A 13,505-nucleotide genomic window follows, 5' to 3' on the forward strand; every position below is an offset into this window, starting at 1 on the left:
GAATCACTGAATAGAGGGGAGCCCTGCACCCTACTTTAATCAAGGCTCTAAATTCATACCCAGCCCCAGCAATACCCTCCCCTTTACAATCAGTTTCCACAGGGCCACTGCACACAGCCTGTCAACAAGGGCGTGGTGAGCACAGGCAGCGCTGCGAAGCGCTCAGGTTTGCATCTGCCAGGAAACACTGGCATCCAATGGGGGGGCGGGGGATGACAGGGTTGTTACCAGCTATTCCCATCGAAGCTTTAAGTGGCTTGAGGTCCAAGGACTTGATTATGGCCAGGCTCCTTTCACAGAACACACAACAGTAATTGCACATTTGACTGAAAAGTTTTTATTAGCCTTTTGAATAGAAGGGAATTTATTTGCCAGGAAGGATGATCCCATCATACTTCTGCTGGAACCAGCGCATGGCCTCCTCTTCGCTGATTCTGTGTTTGGCCCCAATGCAGCCTGTCCTGCGCTTCTTGTCTGCAATGCGGAAACCCGGCCTACCCAGCACCACACAGAAGTCCAGGCCGTAGATACCAATGCTTGGGTCATATTTGATCCCCAGATCGATGTGTTCTTGGATCCCAAAGCCAAAGTTTCCAGTATCTGAGAAGTTATTTTTTCTTAACTCATACTCTCGCACCTTTAGACCTTTCTCCAGGATTTCTTCTGCCTTGGCCCCACGGACTGTGCAGTGGATGGCAATCTTTTCATTTCTCCTGATGCCAAAGGATCTGACGGTGTATCTAGCTTTGGAGAAAATGGGGGTCTGGCCTGTGAGCTACTCCAGCACCTTGGCTGCCCGGGTCAGCCTGTCTCCACTCTCCCCCACGCAGATGTTGAGGCAGAGCTTGCAGAGGCGAAGTTCCCGCATGGGGTTCTCCTTCTCACCTTGATCCTGTGCCATGACGGGAGACAGGAAAAGCCCAATCTCCCTTTTCTGAAAGAGCATTTACTTTAAAAAAAAAAAAAAACATGCAATTGTATTTTTTTTTTTTTTTGCCCCCTTTAAGGTATAAATGTTCTCCCAGCCTCTTTTCAGTGTTACAACCTAGGAATGCCTTTCTCCAGGACCTGGAACTATCTCTTTGGCATGTAATCGAGCAAGATAAAGCCCATATCTCCCAGCTTCTGTGAGAGGGTGGGAGCCTAACTTCGCTAAGTGTCAGTTAGCAAACACAGATGGCCTCATCACACTGACCAATGCTTTTCCACTAGCTAACCAGGGTGCTTAACAGCTCTCTGTCTTTTGTTTTAAGGGAGCGGTGGTCAATCTCTCTCCTGACTGCGATAGTCTTGAATAAAGCATTCCTTGCCTGTTTAATTTCATCAGGTGCAATTTTTCTTTGACAATTGTCACCTCAACGAATTATTAGCTTAAGTTATGCATGTCAGATTCAGAAAAAAAGAGTTAAGAGAAACAAGCAGTTTTATAAGCTATTCTGAACTAGATAATCTCATTAAAGACAAATCCATGTCCTTTAACAACTTGTCCCTGAGTGTTATTGTCAAAGACAGATGACTGGACGGAAGTGGACAGAATGCTGAATTCAAGATAGAATTTATTTACTTAGCCTTTTTTTCATACATTCGATGAGACTTTTGGCAACTTCTAAATACTAGGCATTGCATAGTAGGCATTTATTATTAAACAGATAATAATATCTGGTATCCTCCCACCTGGGCCTCACAGTCTAGGTAAGGGTGACAAAATGTAAACAGTCATTACAGAGCTCCTGAGAGCTCTGATGCTGACAGTTATCCCAACCTCATCCCTGTCACATGTCTCAGCTCTCCGTGGATAGTACTTCCCTGTGAAGCAGCCCAGTCTCAACACCACATAGCAGGTGGCTTCTAAATGAAGAGAAATGGCAGAATTCACAATTCTTCGTCTAGCTGCTTCCCTTCTAGATTCCAGGAGGTAAAGTTTCTCCATCCAGGTGCCCATACTTCTGAGCCTTGTTCACTGACTGCTCAAATGCAAACAGCTTTGTAAGATACTCTTCTGTCCTCTGTTTCTTCTTTGTTTAATTTAAAAGTCTCTTCCATTTCTCTTACTATTCTTTTAAATGAATAGCAATTAACCTTCACTTGTGCTTCCATAACCTTCACTTGTGCTTCCATAACCTTCCCTTGTGCTTCCATACTTGTGGCTTAATATACATTGAGTAGTTTGTATCTTAAGGTTAGAAACTGCTATTAATAAGTGGCACTGCAATTTAGAGCAGTTAAATAATGGTTTTCCTCAAAACTGATATTCTTTCACCTAACTGTTTCAATTTTTAGGTCAGGAGAATCAAATGCCAGAAATTATGAGAACTGCAACTAATACTAGTCACCTTTACACTAGGATTACATATCTGCTTTGAAAGAGTTGAGTTTTGTTGATACCTTTCTTGCTTGTAGAGCAATAGGAGACAATCTCTGCTCCTGTCCTTGCTTACTGATTTACTGTGCTTGTTGCCATGGTGACAAATCCATAGCTCCCAGGAGATCACTGTTTTGAACTCTGAATTTTTTGACCCTCTGAAACCAGCAATATAGAAAAGGTAGAAAAGCAAGTTCTAAAATCCCTCAAGTGGAACAATTTATGAAAATGCATGTTTTGCAGCTATGTTCCAAACTATATCCAATGTAAATTTCCAGCATTTCAGAAGAGAAAAGTACGAATAGGCTCTGTGCCTTGAATTATCAAACTATTGTGAGACGAGTTTTATGAAAAATTCTGTTAGAACCTGTCCCCAGGCCTCCATGCATAACAACTTTGACTTTAGAAAAAGCATTATGATTAACTTTTTAGATATTTGGTTTTTGAGTTTAAAAGCATGCAGAAGAGTATACACAAGTAGGTCTTTTCCTACAGAAATCTTACAGTTAATTTGCATAGTAAGATTTCTAAATAGAAAATATAGAAAAGAAAAATAAATACTACCTATAAATAATAGTTTTTCTTTACTGAAAAAAAAAAAAGAGGGAAGATCTTTTAAGGTTAAAGTACACTTTAAAGTAAAAATGAACTGGCCAGATCTCAGCATATTTCATTCATTTATGCATTTGTTCATTAATTCACAAAATATTTGTTGAGTGCCTACAATGTGCCCATGTTGTTAGCACTGAAGACATAAAAATTATCAATTATGTCAACTCTTTGGTCTTGTAAAGCTCCCGTTCTATAAGGCAGAGAAAAAGTAAACATATGTATTTGATTATGTATACATTATATATATATATATCACTATATATGCACATACAGTAAATCCCCTACATACAAACCTTCAAGTTGTGAACTTTCAAAGATGCACACATGCGTGTGCATATCCAATCACGTAAGTTAGTTCACGTGTCTGGCATACGTCATCATGTGCCTGCATCCTCTACAAGTGGTTGTGCTTTTGTGTACCATACTGTACAGTACTACTTAGAGTACAGTAATACAGTGTCTTTATTTCAAGCCCAGAATGGCATCGATGATGAGGGAAAAAGAGCTACGACCCCAACATCGCTGGATGGTTTTTTCAAGAGAGTAGATAGAATTGAATCCAGTCAGGAACCAGAACCCATGCCATGGACATCAGGCATGAGTGAAATTGCAGCTGGCCCTCTGTCTCCTATTGCTCCTATCCTTCGACTCTACCATCTCCCACCTCCTCTCCCTCCTCCAGTCAGTAACTCTTCTTGCCTATTTACTCGATGCCAGCCCCTGTATGCCAGCTATTATATGTACTACTGTACTTTTCAAGGTACCGTACTGTAAGATTAAAGACATTTTCTTTATTTTTTGTGTTTGTTTTTTATGCATTATTTGTGTGAAAAGTACTATAAACCTGTTATAGTACAGTACTATATAGCCGATTTTGTTAGTTCGGTACCTAGGCTAACTTTGTTGGACTTACAAACAAATTGGACTTACGAAAGCACTCTCAGAACAGAACTCGTTCATATGTAGGGGACTTACTGTATATGTATATATATTTACTATATTTACATAGAGACACACAACTTTGGGGAGTAACTAGTGCCAGGAAAGAAAACAGTGACATGACACAGATGCCAATAAGCACATTCAGGACCAAACAAAAGGGGGGTGTATCTGCCAAATAGAATGAGTAGGGGAAAGAGGGAAAGGGAAGGAAGGAGGCCAGAGAGAGAGCCAGGAGCCAGATCTTGTAGTGCCTTTAAGGGTATTTTTAAGTATCAGAATGTCTTCAAAGTACAGGGAGAAGTCATCAGAGGGCTTTAAGCAGGAGAGTGAACACAGTTAGATTTGCATTTCTAAAAGTACCTGCTGGATATTTTATTATTTACAGCACTAATTTGATTACATATTTAGAAGTTATCAAGCAATTTAATTTTTCCCAATTTTGTATGCTTTGGTCATTAAAATGGACAGATCTTCCATGCATAATTCTAATGATTGCTGGAGCCAATTGCAGGTCTACACATGACGTCAGTATGAGTCACCTTAATTTCTGTGTGTCCTAAGCTTTGACTATTGTAATGCCACTGACAACAACAACGGGATAGTGGAACCACCATCAGTAGAAAGAACCATCTATTAAGAACTTAACCATATTTCAGACACCATACTGAATGATTTGTATAACACATTACATTTCATCCTGACCAAAACTCCATTCAATGTCCATTTTATAGATGAGTAAGTGGAATGATTAAGTGGCCTTCCTGACTTCAAGCAGATTAGATAATAAATTAGTTGATTCAAGATCTAACTCCATAAAGCAAACTCTTAGCCATTGTACTTTTCTGCCTTGAAATCTAATCTGGTGATTATTTAGTTTCTTTCAGAAAATCTGAACCCAACATATTCTTTTTAATTTAAAGTTTAAATTTTCTCCACTAAGTAGATATGACAGAAACTTTTGATTTTGAGTAGAAAACATACTTAGAAATCCATTAGCATTCATTATTTTTTCTTTCTCAAAGATGTAGGATTAGAGCAAATTGCAAAAACAGCACTGACATTTAATCTACAAAGTAAGTTTTGGTCATCTAGACAGTTCTTGAAAGTTTTACTGGTTCACTCAAATACATTAATTTTTTAAGTGGCCATCAACAAAAAAAATCCACTATTAAATCAATGGTATTTCAACCAATAAGAAAAACAGAAAGAAACTAAACCTGCTATAGTGTTTTCTGCCTTGATTGACATTGTGTCAATCTTTCATAAATGAGGGAGTGAGTGATTCACATTTACCCATTCTCCAAATTCTAACAAGTTAAAATTCTTAAATTACTAAATGTATCTTTCCTTAATAACTAATTCATCTGTGCCTTTCTCTCAAATATCTGGGGCCTAGAATACAGCCAGAAATAATTCATTTTTCCCCTTAAAAAATAAGAGTGCTAGATATTGTTGCTTCAGTACCAGCCTGAAGCATCCTTCTGGACCTTCAGCCAGTACACCACAGAGACCACTTCATTTTTTGCAGGTTGATTTTTACTTAGAATTTTATAAATGTCTTTTAACTACTTTCACTTTCTACTTAGTAACAATCATCTAATATTCACTACCATATAGTCTCTGTTTTTTTTTTAAAAAGTAATAATCATATCTGATTTCCATATTCATTTCTCCCTCTCAGCTCTCTATCAGCTGACTCATCAACACCTTGACATCACCCATCCACACATATTGCTTTGGGGGAAGACATAAGAAAAGAAGAAAAAGAAAAAATATATCAAATGATTCTCCAGCCCTCTGATTCTCATTAGATTCTTTCTGATGATTCCTCTAACAGAAGTGTGATTAGTTTAACATTTGGAAAAATGACAATGAGCTGTTGACACGCTCATTTTATGATGATGTAAGGTTAGTTGTCAAATGACTGAAGTGGAAATTCATGGCAAGCTTTCAAGATGTTTCGTTTGAGCTCAGGGAAAAAGACAAACTATTACAAGGCCTCTCTCTTACACCCCAGCACACATATAACATGAAAAGATGGGCTGTCAGTCATTCTTGAGTGATTCATTATTCAGTCGCTTCTGTGCCTTCACTCAAATATTATCTGAGTAATTTCAATCCCGTATGGACCAAAAGGATGCTCCTTTTGCCAGCTCCTCCTTACAAAACACATAGATTTTAGGAGGAGGGAGATAATACGACACAAATACCACAATACAGGTCTGAATACAATTTCATGAAGAGGAGTGCAGAGTTCCATATTAAAGCAGAAAACAAAGAGTTCACTTTAACGAAAATGATTAGGGAAAGCTTTATGGAGCGTAATACCTAATCATTTCAGGAAGGGAAGGATTTTGACAGGCAGATTAAGGAGGGATAGGTTGTTGGGGGAAGTATTAGAGAAGAAAAGGCATGAACAAAGTAAATTGAGTGTAGTAGAAACAGCATGGGCCTCTGAGTCTGGGATGCAAACGTCTGTGCAAGTCCTTTCACTTATAAGCACATTGTCCTCAATCTCTACATCTGTACAGTGAGGATTGAGCTAGATCTTCAAGTTTGTGGTAAGTCACAGAGCATACTTGGAGAAAGCAAAGCTTACCTGAAGACTATTTGGTATACACAGGTATTAAGAAATGAGTTGAGAAGACCACATACACTAAGGTATTTTGATGCTGGTCTAGGAATTGGGTCTGTACACAGCAGTCCAGGTCAATCCAGTGAAGCTATCCCACACCAGCCAAGATTTGTTTCAGATCAATGTGATAACACTTTGTAGGGTGGGAAGGGGTTAAAAGGGGGTGATTAGAGTAAAAATTTAATTGGCTATTTTAAGATCAAGCTATGAGTAATAGGGGTGAGAACTAGTGCTGTTGTGGTAGGAATGGAAAGAATGCTATACACCTGAGAGACACTGTGAGACAACTGCATCTGTGCAAGAAGAGCTTAACTTACTAAGTCACCTGGAGGGTGATACACCTCAAGAGGAGTACTCTTTGTCACCAAAAGAAAGTCAACCGCATTTATGAGTTTCAAGGCTGGAATGTTCGAAGTTACTAGGAACTGTCACTCTCCTCATATTATCCATTATTTTTGGCTTTCCTCTTGCCTATGCTGTCTGTCTAGGACCTCATGGTGATTTAAAAACAGAGATCACTATGTGTCCCTAACAAGGTGGTGAATAAACATTGGCTGTTGGCTCATTCCCTCAATCCACTCACAAGTGTCAGAACCATAGCATTTGTTGTGTGTTTCCACCACAGTAGTAGACAAATAGAAAAGAAAAAATAGAGCAGAATATGAAGTCCAGAACTAGGCCCAGGAGAACTTGAAATAAGGCTGGCACCTTGAAACAAGGAGGAAATGATAGATTGAATTAGGAAAACTTCTTCACTATATATAGAAAAACAAGGTTGTGTGCCTATCATATGCTCTATACAAAGGGAAAAGAAAATCTGATATAAATAAAAAGTTTTAAAAAAGTGCCCTCCCACATTTTTAAATTACAACTTCCGAATCAGCATCTTGCATAATAAATTTCATATTCTCTTTAAAAACTGCAAGCCAATTATGCATTTTAAGTATGAATTTCTTAAATTTATATGAGCCTTTTGTATAATAAAGAGGCCAAGGCTATATTGCCTAATGGAAAATAGTGTAATTCTTTCCCCTTCCCTGATGTTAAAGTTTAGGAGCTGGAGAGAAGGCCGTACTTAAATTTCAACTGCTTTAATGATTCCATACCTAAGGAAGGTCTCACTCTGATTATAGTAACAATGGTTTATAGCTCTCAAGTGATTTAATTTTGCAAATTAGAAAGGTGTTATGTGTTAAGTTATTATGATGCTCTATGGTCCTAAGTGAATTCATCAGGAAAAATGTCTGCAAAAGTCAAACATTCTAAGACCCTCAGTTTCATTTTCAGCCATCTAAAAACCTGCAAGCTGGGGAAAAAATGCTTTCATCAGACACAGTCAATAGCAGCTAATCTGCTTGGTAAACATTATAAAGATAACCTGCTTAACTAATCTTCAGATCTGACTCTCTCTATCCCATTATCATCAAAGCAGCTAGTTATCATTGACATTTGATGTTACATTAATGACAAGAAAGTTGAGCCTATAAACACATACCAAAATAAAAAGGTAAAACTTTGTGATTTTTTAAAGAATGAGAAACATAAAGAATGGAGAGTTAGAACACCACACAGGTTATTTTAAACCCAGCATCTTATATACACGCTTAAAAATCATCTAGGAATTAGTTAATAACTGTAGCAAGATTGAGCAAAGGTATTTTCGGTGTGTTGTTTCCTTTTTATGTAGGACGACATTTTCTTCTTTTAAGCAAGTCATTCATTATTTAATAGTATACAGTTAACTCAATAATAGCTTTAAAGAATAGATGTCGTAAGCTTTTTAAAAATTAAAATGTCATTCATTCTTCACTAACAGTTAAAACACGAGTCCAAAATTAACTACATTTAATTTCCCATCTCTCATCCTAGACTACTCTTTGTTTTTATGAGTTCGACTACTCTAGATAACCAATATGAGTTGACTCAAACAGTAATTGTCTTTTTGTGACAGGTTTATTTGACTTAGCATAAGGTCATCAAAGTTCATCCATGTTGTAGCATGTGTTAGAGTGCTTCCTTTTTTAAGGCTAAATAATATTCCCCTGTGTATATATAACACATTTTTTTTCCCATTCATCCATCTATGGATATTGGGTTGCTTCCTCTTCTTGGCTATTGTGAATAATGAACATGGGTGTGCAGATCTCTCTTTGAAATCCTGTTTTGAATTATTTTGGATATATACCTAGAAGTGAGATGGCTAGGTCATATGGTAGTTCTATTTTTAATTTTTTAAACAACTTACTGTTTTCCATAATGGCTGCACCATTTTACACTCCCAGCAACAGTGCATAAGGGTTCCATTTTTCTGCATCTTCAAGAACACTTGTTAATTTCCATTCTTTTTTTTTTAAGAACTTTCTGAGATACAGTTAACATACAATAAATTGCATATATTTAGAGTGTACAATTTAGTATCTTTTTGTGTGTTAGTAATGTATATATGGCAATCCCAATCTCCCAATTCATTCCCCCCCAACCCTCCCCGCTAATTTCCATTCTTTTGATAGCAGTCATGCTAGTGGATGTAAAACAAGACAAACTTCTAAGTGGAAAAAGAGAGAGGGGGAAGATCTGGATTTCTGGTACTTAAGCTAATACTTGTTGACCATAAGTTTAACGCGAGCCGACAATTTAACAGCTACTAGAATGTTGCTTTAATTTTAGGCTACGTGAATCAAATTTTAGAGTTCAAATCATGGTAGGTAGATAAGACTCACTCTGCGCTGAACTGCTTAGATTATATTAGAACATTATTTTCAATTTTGATCATCATTTATAAGTCACAAAGTAGAATATGGTTTGAGAAATTTTATTGGGATGATGAGAGGTATGGGAATCTTTGAGTAAGAGAAAATTGAAGGAATTAGGAACTCTATTGGATAGAAGAGAGGCCCACAGGGAGATATAATAGTTATTTCAAATATGTGAGACTATCAAGCAGGAGACTATTTGTTACCGTTGCTCCAAAAATCAAAATGAAGACTGAAATATGAAAGAACCTAAAAATACTATCATTTAGGACTTCCCAATAATGGGATGGGCTCATTTGGCATGCTGATTATCCCTTTTTCAGCTGACGGTCCAAGGAGAGAGTCAATGACAGTCCTCCAGGATATTGTAAAGAGGAAATTACAATATCATGGACTCTACACCACTTTCATTCAATATACCATAATTACATTTCAAAATAGTGGAATAAAATAGTTCTGAATTTCATGAAACTAACCTCTTTTCCAGTTCTACCAAGGAGCACATATGTGCACACACCCACACACGAAGAGAGATTCTTTAAAATATCCTAGTAACCAGTGTCAGTCCCCCACCCCTCCAAATATCTTTCCCACTCCTCGTTAAATAATTACCGGAAAGCATAGCCAAAATGATAAATGGAAAAGATAAAAGTCAACACGAGTGCCCATTAGTATTTCTTACATTTTCAGCTTTTGAAATTGGATTGATCATTTTTGTCACTTTCAAGATGTCTTTATGCAAGTTATCTTTGATAAACTGCATTTTCCTAATGCTGCTGACATGTAGCATATTGCAATTAAAGTCTGCTGCCAAGAATGGCTGGGTTTTGTCCATCAGATATATAAAGTATGCACAGGTTTGGGCTTTGGCAGAACAAAAAGATGATGTTCAATTTCTCTGAATATAAGGAAGGCAAAGGTAATGTTTTGTATTTGATTTATAGCACTGAGAATTATTACCATAAAAATCTCTTTACAATGTTTAACAATGTTAGGTCAACAGAAACCACTTATGAGAAATTTTGAAATGAAGCCTATTTTATTAAGTGCTTCTCTTTGGGAGTGATCAGAATAAATGTGTGTGGAACCAGTGATTCGAAAGCAAAGAGGAAAGCATCTATTCTATTCTTGATACAGAAGATGAAATTACGTATTTAGGCTCCTCTCCCTACTTCCTTACTCATCACTTTCACCCCAGACAGATCACTGCTTGAACAAGTCAAAAAGTCAAATACCTATTAGGAGATTCATCAATATTTTCTTTGTGTGGTCCAGGTAAGGGGACCACCATTTCCTTATACTACAGCGACATACAATCTATTAATATTAACCTGCTCCTGTATAGTAGAAGAATTCCATTTCATAGATGATTTTTTGAGACGAGTGATTTGAGTGCTTATTTCTGGCTGATTCCTATTCTCAAAATATTACTGTAAGTTCATTACAACCTACCAAACTTTTAACGAGAAATATCTATTTTATACTGGCATTGAAAACTGCAACTCATATTTCTCCTGCCAGTTAATTTTATTGGTTTGAGTAAAAGCAAGGCATTTTTCCTTATGAATCTGGACTTTGAAATTATGATTTTCCAAGAAATTTGGCCTTGTTTCATTTAGGCCTTATTTGTTATTTTTTAAAAAATCTTAACCATGTATTTTTGTGCTACAGCCTTAGTTAATTTTAGAAACCACATACTTATTTCTTGCTTGTGATCTCTGTTTTCATAATTCCAGCATGTGGAGCTTCAGATAAAGACCAAAAGTCACACCATTTAAACTCACTGAAGGCAGTGAGACCAGAGGACACACTGTGGAAATCCTAGAAAGCACTATCTGAGCAGCCAAAGAACAAAACTGTATATATATACATACACACACACACACACACACACACACACACACACACACAGAGGGACTAAAAAACATCTAATAAGGAAAAATGGCAGTCTTCCAAGGGAGTACACAAAAAAGAGCAATTTTGTTTTCAGTCTTTGAAAACATCATTTTCTAAAGGATTTTCCTACCTTGAGACTTTTGTCTGACATCTTGGCCTTCTAGGTTCTTTCAATTAATTCCAAAATATCTCAAATAAATGTAAAGTAATTTTTTGAAAAAAACAAGAGTAAGTGATTTTCATCATAATATATTGATAGTTAAAAATGCATTTTTTACAAAAGAACATTATTTAGCCACAAAAAGGAATAAAGTACTGATATATGCTACAATATGGATGAACCTCAAAAATATTATGCTAAATGAAAGAACTCATACACAAAAGGCCACATAGTGCAAGAATAAGTAAATCCATAGAGACAGGAAGCAGATCACTAAGATTTTCAATTTATGCCGCTTGTACTAAAAGCTAATATTTCATATTCTTTTACTATTAATATGCAACAGACAACACAAAAAGGAATGAATTATAATATATACTGCTGTTTCAATAAAATATCACCATATAGCAAGAAAGAAAAAATGTAAAATTATATCTACTCTAAAGGTTTTATAGCAATCTTTAAACTCAGAACTTAGAAATCACTATTTCAAAGTCATGTAAATCACTGTTCCCCAAATTTCACATCCCAATGCCTCTGCTTGAATCCCATTGATTATCTTCATTGCTGGCATCCACTGAATTAGAAACAAAGGCATCTCTATTCAAACAACAAGTCCTGTTCAAAACCAACAAGGGCATTATCGTTTACAGATCTCGGAAATAATTTCTCCCTGTCTCTTGCTTTACAACATTCATTAAAGTTTCAGCTTACTCAGATATGGGTTCCTCCGTCTCCCTATCAATAGCACTTAAAACTTTTGAAGCCTACAGCCAACACCAGTTCAACTCACCTGAATCCTTTTAAATACCTTGATATGGAGATGCCTAGAGGTGGCAACAGATTTATAGTCTCCTGAAATGAGAGCAAAGTGAGCTTTTACTGGTTCAATGTTCTTCATAATGAATTCAGTTCTATGAGCCTCAAAGGGATCCAGGATCCAGGCTGGCAATGTCTTGCTATACTCGTTCTTTTCCACATACATTTTAGATTCTTTCTCCTTACAATTTAGAGGATCATGGTGTTGATGAAAGAAAGTCAATACTCTGGTGTTTTGCTCACAGTCTTAACTGGTGAACTGAAATTGCCAAGCTCTTTACACTTACACTCACTTTGAAATTTTTCTTCCATTGTAGCCACTTTACAATTCCTGCAGGGAGAGCATGTTTGACATCTGCAGCACCTTTTAGATTTCCTTTTTCCCAAGTCCTTCATATTTCTCAGGTCTGCAGCCCTATTACCTGTCCTCTTATGAAGCCTTTTCTTTGTCCTAACCTAGTGCTTTAGCAATGTCTCTGTGGTTTCCAGGCAGTAAGTAATGGTAATATTAAATTTAAAACTATAAGATGGGGAAATAAAATTCTATCCCTCAAATCCTCCTGGAACCTGTCATTTCTAATTTTTCATAGCTAATTATAGACAATTTTTTTGTTTTATCTTTTTAAATTTCGTTGCTATGCTCCAACACTAGAGGGTAGCATTACCGCCATATGTGAATATTTTTCATCCTCTCAGCTGAGCCTTAACTTCCATAATAATAGTGCAAGACAATTTTAAATAAGTTTGGTGAAAAGGGAGTTACTGGTGGCAATTGCCGACACGTGTGAAAATAGACCATAATTAAAAACCTCTGAAGATTGTAGTAGGAATAAAATGTGATAATGTTGCCTGAAATGTTTTTAAATTGGTGCATATATACTATACAAACGAAAGGTATTTCCATGACAGTATGACTACGATTTTATCTTATTTTCAGTCAGTATCTTCCACTGAAAAGATAAGAAAAAGTTCCACAATGCTTCTCCGTCTGGTGTACTCTTCACTCCATACCTTAGGGGCTTACCAGTGCTCGTTCTCAAGATCAATTTAATCAGGATTTTGGTGTTTGGACCCAAGCACTGGTATTTGTAAAAGCTCCACAGATGATGAGAGGGCACAGTGACAGTTGAGTGCTGAGTTGAACATCACTCATTAACACCTTCCAGAACTTAGTCAAGAGCAGATATGGCAAAAACCTTGTCTTCTATATAAGTTTAATTAAAATGCTTTCAGTGTTTCATTTTAAATAAAATAATAACCTATGATTTTTTTATTCTCACGTTATGAAGGCAATCTTCTATTCTTAATTTTAAAATATACTCTTTT

The 13,505-nt window shown here is 36.6% G+C and overlaps 1 pseudogene; it reads right to left on the minus strand.

Moving 5' to 3' along the window:
* Positions 1-318: 318 nt before the first annotated feature.
* On the minus strand, positions 319-901 carry LOC130835787 (60S ribosomal protein L11-like; annotated as a pseudogene).
* Positions 902-13,505: the final 12,604 nt, after the last annotated feature.

This window comes from Hippopotamus amphibius, chromosome 14, assembly GCF_030028045.1.
Source record: "Hippopotamus amphibius kiboko isolate mHipAmp2 chromosome 14, mHipAmp2.hap2, whole genome shotgun sequence".
Classification (NCBI taxonomy): Eukaryota; Metazoa; Chordata; class Mammalia; order Artiodactyla; family Hippopotamidae; genus Hippopotamus; species Hippopotamus amphibius.